The following is a 7,500-nucleotide window of genomic DNA, read 5'->3' as shown; positions in this document are numbered from 1 at the left end:
GAATTCGAAAAAAATAAATATAGTAACAATAATTACATGGACACTAGGAACAGTTCCTAAAAACTTTTGAAAAAAAAAAAAAAGATGGAGAAATTGGAATCGAAAGGAAGACTGGGACGATACAACACACGGTAATGCTGGAAACAAATCTTAAGAAAAGTCTCTAATGCGGAAACTAATTCACATGAGCAACTAACGCTAACCCGACATGTAGAAACTGCAGCAAAACTGAAACACAATGGTGCAATGAAGAAAACTGAAACCGCAAACTTGTAAATTGGCTAACCCCCAAACTCCCCAAACGAAAAAAAAAGAAAAGAAAATGTTGTGTCGGTATCGACTGGCACCACTCCAAATAGCCAAGAAGAGTCAATGAGGATGGAGAAACCGAGTAGAGAAAGCACTAACCAGACTTCCATAAAAGTAAATGCAAAGAGGACTGGGACCTTGGAGAGGTTTTTTTTTTTTTACTCAAATTCCAATAAAGACCGATGATCATTGCCAGTAAGAAGTCAATGGCAAGCGGCTGTTGCGATGATGCAAATTCATTTGCAATGGTTATTGAAAGTGATACAGATTACCGAGGTTGTTGTCAGTGATGATGGTCTGTGTAAGAATTCCCAGTGAGTAACAAATAATAATGATGCTCTTTTCCTATAGACCACACTGTGTTCATTTTCAAGTCCAATGTCAACAAATATCCGTCGAATGGTTCTGTGAATAAATCACATTTCTTTTTATCCATTCATAATACTCTTCCATCATCCAACTGAAAAAAAAATATAACGAACAATGGTCTTCGAGTGGCTTTTTGGCCTTGGTAAATGTTTATTTATTACTGCATAAGGAGATGATCATCATATTATCATACTCTCTGGGAGAAGTACATCTGTTAAAAAAAAAAAAGAAACCTTCAGAAATTACTTAAAGACTTACACTTCTCGGGCAACATAGAAAGATCGTCATACAATTTTTTGAGGAAACATTTTTTTAAGAGGAGGTGTTCTTAAAGATACTCAATTACGTATATACGTACGTATTTTTACAATGCCCCCTTCCATCTTGATTAGTCCAGCTTCTTGCCGTTCACACCCTCCCTTTTTGTGTACTGTATTTCATTCCCTTTTCTCTTTCCGTTTTCTCGCTGCTTCACACACTGATCCGTTTCGGCGTTGCTCGTTCTGTAACACTCCCCCCCCCCACTTTATCTCCTCCTCTCTCTCGATCTCACGAGATCGCACTTTCCCTCCTCCCCTCTCTCACCATTTCACTCCCTCCCACGAGCTTCACACTACTGGAAAAAAAAAAAAAAAAAAAAAAGAAAAAGCCACACACACAAAAAAAAAAAATAAAATAAAAATAAATAAATAAAGAAACAACTCAAAAAACGCCCCCTCTCACTTTTACTCTCTCACCCTCTCGCTCTCTTTCCATCGTTTCTTACTGAGAAAGTCCCTCCCCTTCATCACCTCCCACTGCGAACACTTCACACATATCTATTCCCCTTCCACTTCTTCGACTTTACCTATTACTCCTCCCTTTCACACCCGCAGTGGTGGTATTTTTCCCTTCCCTCTTCCCTCCTCTGCAAGAGAGAGAGAGAGAGAGAGAGAGAGAGAGAGAGAGAGAGAGAGAGAGAGAGAGAGAGAGAGAGAGAGATACACACAGATAGAGATAGAGGGAGACATAGATAAATCGGTGGACAGTGTGTGTGAGAGAGAAAGGGAGAGATAGAGAGAGAAGTGTAAAAAGGACACCTTATACACATACATATGTGTGTGTGTATGTGTGCTTGTGTTAGTGTATTTGTTTGTGTGTGTCTCATGTGAGTGTTTTTATTACATGCTCTGTGAATTGCGCATACACTCTTACAGAAGATCTGAATATTTCATTATAGATTGATTTGTTGTACTTATTCGGCGTTGTCCAGGACTCTTTTTACTCTTTATATTTTTCTTGCTCCTGAACCCCACTCTTATTTTACTTCTCTACTTAATTAATTAATTAATTACTTTTAAGAAAATGTCTACTTTAATTCAATCGACGAATGTGACCGACTATATATATATATATATATATATATATATATATATATATATATATATATATATATAATTTTTTTAAAAACAGTAATCTACGGACACGCGTGTTTCGGAGGCCTACTCCTATTTAGCGTAGCTTAACTAACAACAGTCCAGCTACGCTGAAGAGGAGTAGGATTCCGAAACCCGCGTGTCCGTAGATTACTGTTAAAAAAAAAAAAAATGAAATAAATAAATAAATAAATAAGTAAATAAATACGTCCAAAATGAAAATAAAAACTGGGCGACTTTCTAAGAAAAACACCGGCTCACCGAGGCGGAGACGTTAACCTTAATATATCGTTTAAAAAATCAACAACAAAACCACAAACACACACACACACACACACGCACGCACGCACGCACACACACACACACACACACACACACACACACACACACACACACACACACACACACACACACACACACACACACACACACACACACACACACACACACACACACACACACACACACACACACATATAAGCAGTTTTGCAATAAAACCAAATGTTGAAATTTATATCCCATAAACACCGTCGAGTATTTTATAAACTGTTGAATATAAGACTAAAATGTTATTATTATTATTATTATTATTATTATTATTATTATTATTATTATTATTATTATTATTATTATTTAAGTATCATATTTTACGTGAGGTTTTTAAGGCTTAAATTAATTTTTTATTTTTAAAAATTAACGGTTTCATATAAATTATTAATTAATCAATATTTAATTCATGTATTAATTTTGTAAACCCCTTAATGTGTAGTTACAAACATATATGCGCACGCACACATTTTTATACAAATATATATGTGTGTGTACATATATACACATATATATATATGCATATATATATATATATATATATATATATATATATATATATATAAGCACACACACAGACACACACACATAAACACACAGACACACACACATATATATATGTATATATATATATATATATATATATATATATATTTAAGCACAGACACAGTCACACACAAGCACACACACACACACACACACACACATATATATATATATATATATATATATATATATATATATATATATATATATATATCAACAATAAAATCAAATAGGGATAGAGATGAACACAGATGGATGGATATCTAGCTAGAAATAGATAGATAGATCTGTATACGAAGAGAAGATTGAGAGGGAGCGAGAGGGGAGGGAGAGAAGAGAGTGTGCTAGCGAGCGCGATAAATGTAACCTAACTGCTGCTCCTCCTCCCCCCTTCAGGCGTTATGCACTACCCCCCGCCCGCCTTTTCGCACTGCCTGTTCGCTCCTACTCCTACTCTTCGGCGTCCTCCTCCTCCTACCGACGTCACACGAAAGGCTACGGCTTCTATCGCTCTTGGTGTTTTAGTCCGTCACTAGAGCCAGTACCAAGAACACTTCGCCTGCTGCACGCTTTGTGTGTGTAGACACCTATGTATATATACATATAGCTCACACACGCATGCATATATGCAGTAATACCTACTTATAAACATATTTATTAATTATTTATATTAATTACGTACTTATGTGCATACACCGAAATACGTATCTATATATGTATATATACATACATACAACCCGAGGTGTTGTTTTTAGTAACGGTGGCGAGAGACACGTCTGCTAACGAACTTCCGTCAGTTCCTATAAACATTTACACACACATACACACACACACACACCCACACACACACGCACACACACACACCCACACACACACACGCACACATACACACACACGCACACACATACACACACATACACACACATACACACATACACACACACACGCGCGTGCACACGCACACACGTACACGCACACACATATTCATGCATATACACACGCGTATGCTTTTAAGCTAATTACAATCCTAAGAGGTGTATATAAATACGTTTATATGAAATTAGAAAACATAGTGACAATCAATCAGTAACTTTAAAATTACTTTCTCAAGAACGGACACACTCACACGAATGCATATACGCAATCGTATGTAGATATACACACGCATATATACATATACATCTGTATACGATGCATATTTGTGATATTCTGAATTATGGAGGCGTTATTTTTGTCAGCTAGTGTGAGATATTTATTTATTTATTTTTCTTTTTCAAGCTAATACTTTAATATTTTTACTCTTGTACGCCTAACATACAGACATCTGCTGGCACACGCACACATATTAATACATAGCAGCACGCGTATACACATGCCATCTACACACATTAATATTTTATTTCAATTTTATGCATATATTTACAAATACAAACACACACATTACTTTGAGTAGATATGGCTTATTAACATAAGGTGATACTTACGCTTCATACCTTTTATATACACACATATAGGTACACAGCTATGGAGAGATAGAGAGAAATATATATATATATATATATATATAACATATACACACCTATATATATATATATATATATATATATATATATATATATATATATATATATATATATGTTTATATATATGTTTATACATATATTGGTTAACTGGCCAGCATAATGTCATAGGGCAAAAAGTATGATAATATGATTTATAAGTGAAATAACTTGCATGTTATCAATACATTTATGCATCTGTCTATATGCCTATATTTATACACAAACAACACGTATATATATATATATATATGCCCACAATTATAGAAACGAACAAACATACATTGAGTGATGTCAATTTCAGGCAGTGGTTTAAATATAACCAGAAAAATTGAATAATAACTGGACTAGACACACAGACACACAAGACTAATAATAATAATAATAATAATAATAATAATAATAATAATAATAATAATAATAATAATAATAATAATAATAATAATACCACCTAAAAACAAACACAACAATAATAAGGGAACAAGAACAGAATGTTCGTTGGAGTTTTGTCATCATCCTGAAAACCAGAATTATTGGGAACGGAAAATTCTGAACTGTGTAGGAATTGAACATTTGTATTATGGGTTTCATTTTTGGCTTACCGCAAATTTTACACGAAAAAAATATTAAAAAAAAAAAAAAATGAATAAAAAAAAATAAAAGCGAAAGAAACAATCACGGATGGAGTTACATTGAAGGTTAAACTAATCAACCAATCAACCAACCAACCAACAAACAAACAAAACACAAACACAAGAACGATAATAACAACTACAACAAAAACAACAACAACAACAACAACAAAAACAACAACAACAACACGTACACAAAGAAAACGGAAAAGGCTACAAAATAAAAGGACTATTTCAAGTTAAATTATAAACATGCAAAGGTAAAAAAAACTGGTTATATTTTTAAACATTATATTTGATTATAACATTTACTTTCGTTAAAATTGTTACATTTCTGTGTGTGTGTATATATATACACACACATATATATAATCATTTATTTATGTTAGAACGGTAGGTAAATTATTATTGACATAAATATATATATATGTGTATATATATGTATATATATATATATATATATATTTATTTGATTTGTGTATGTTGACTACATAAATGTGTGATTTATTTGGATGCACGTATCACAGGATACATAAATGATACAATATAAATTTTTATTATTGTTGTTATAATGTATGCAATAAAACAGACGATAATTTAAACATGCATAGATTAGGAAAAATAAAAAGTATCTGCAAAAAAATAAAACAAATCACATATTTTAATAATTGGCACACACATGCAAATATTAAAAAAAAATACTTGTATGAGATGATAGGGAAAGTTATAAATGAATTTGTCGGACTTATATATTAGATAGGACATTATATATATTTTTATATGTATATATATATATATATATATGCATATAAATATATGCATATATATACATTTATGAATACCGAGGCTACGTATTTTAAGGGCTCTAAGTAATAGTTATTATATGTCTTGCTTTGCATACATAAATAAAAGGTTAGATTGTGCGTACAATTAAGTAACTTTAAAAATCAATGAATTGTAAAACACATACGTAAATACAACACACACACACACACACACACACACACACACACACACACACACACACACACACACACACACACACACACACACACACACACACACATATACATAAATGCATACATATATATACATACATTCAGGCATCAATACATAATAAATATAGATATATATATAAATGCATACATATATAAATACGAACATATATAAATACATGCAGATATACATACACCAATACAAACAAAAATTCAGATATAAATACATGCATACGGGCATACACATATACGTACATAGATATATGCATAAATAGATACATGAATAAATAAATACATACATAAATACATACATGAATCCATACGTTCATTCATGCTTATAGCAAACAGGTAAATAAATAGATAATTTAAACACTAAAAGGTGTTAACAATGATGCTGACGCGGATGAAGAGGTCAATAACGATGTTAAATTATGACCAAAAAACGGAAGGCGAACGAAAAAGAAAGCCACAAACATCTGCAATGAAGAACACAAATATGTTCTGAGAAATATAACAAAAATCGAAAAATAGATGAAAGAACACATCGAAAAAGTACACAGAAAAAAAAAGAAGAAATTTAGAAAAACAACACCCAAAGAAAAATAACATAAAAAAAAGAACCCAGATACATAAACAAAAACCTTGAAATAATATTTTGGACAAGTCTCGGGATATAAAACCATACAGTTATTATTTTTTTTATTTTATATCGAGGTTGCTATACGAATATCATGACGATATAAAAAAAAAAAACAAAAAAAAAAAAAACGAAAATTTTTAAATATAGCATTGTTATGCTCATAAGAAAAAAATGTTGAATAAAAAAAAAAATTGGAAATGAAAAATATGAAACGAAAAAAAAGTGAACAAAAATGTTTAAAAAAAAGTAAAAAGTTATAAAAATTAAATATCGTATATATATATATATAAAAAAAGAAATGAAAATCAAGTCATAAAAGAAGAAAAAAAAAAAAAATGAAAAACATAAAAAACAAGCCGGAGGAAGGAGTTTCAGTCTTGTTCATACCAACAGCGGTGAAAGAAATTGAAAGAGATTGAAAGAAAATAAGGTTAAGTGTTTTTCATTTTGTACTCCTAAATTTTTTGTTATTATTCCGCTTTTTTCAGGTAATTGAATAAAATCTAAAAAGTATATATACATAGTGTAATATAAATACTTATGTATATTTGCACATCTATAAACATATATATATACATATATATACATATATATATATACATATGTATATATATATGTATATATATATATATACATATGTATATATATATGTATATATATATACATATATATGTATATATATATGTATATATATACATATATATATAT

At 31.0% G+C, this 7,500-nt stretch overlaps 1 protein-coding gene across 2 annotated transcripts in view; it reads left to right on the top strand.

The window, feature by feature from the left end:
- Positions 1-3,387: 3,387 nt before the first annotated feature.
- LOC145268355 (uncharacterized) overlaps positions 3,388-7,500 on the top strand; it is a 136,248-nt gene continuing 132,135 nt past the window's right edge. The window contains exon 1 of one of the 2 annotated variants that reach the window (XM_080123879.1): positions 3,388-7,222. The gene's annotated coding sequence lies outside the window, so the exon portion shown is untranslated. The remainder of the gene's footprint in view (positions 7,223-7,500) is intronic. The other variant, XM_080123878.1, reaches the window with a different exon arrangement.

Source organism: Euprymna scolopes, chromosome 43, assembly GCF_053919585.1.
Source record: "Euprymna scolopes isolate OS-2025 chromosome 43, ASM5391958v1, whole genome shotgun sequence".
Classification (NCBI taxonomy): Eukaryota; Metazoa; Mollusca; class Cephalopoda; order Sepiida; family Sepiolidae; genus Euprymna; species Euprymna scolopes.
The sequence above is the reverse complement of the archived record's forward strand: the minus strand, read 5'-3'. Positions and strand labels throughout refer to the sequence as shown.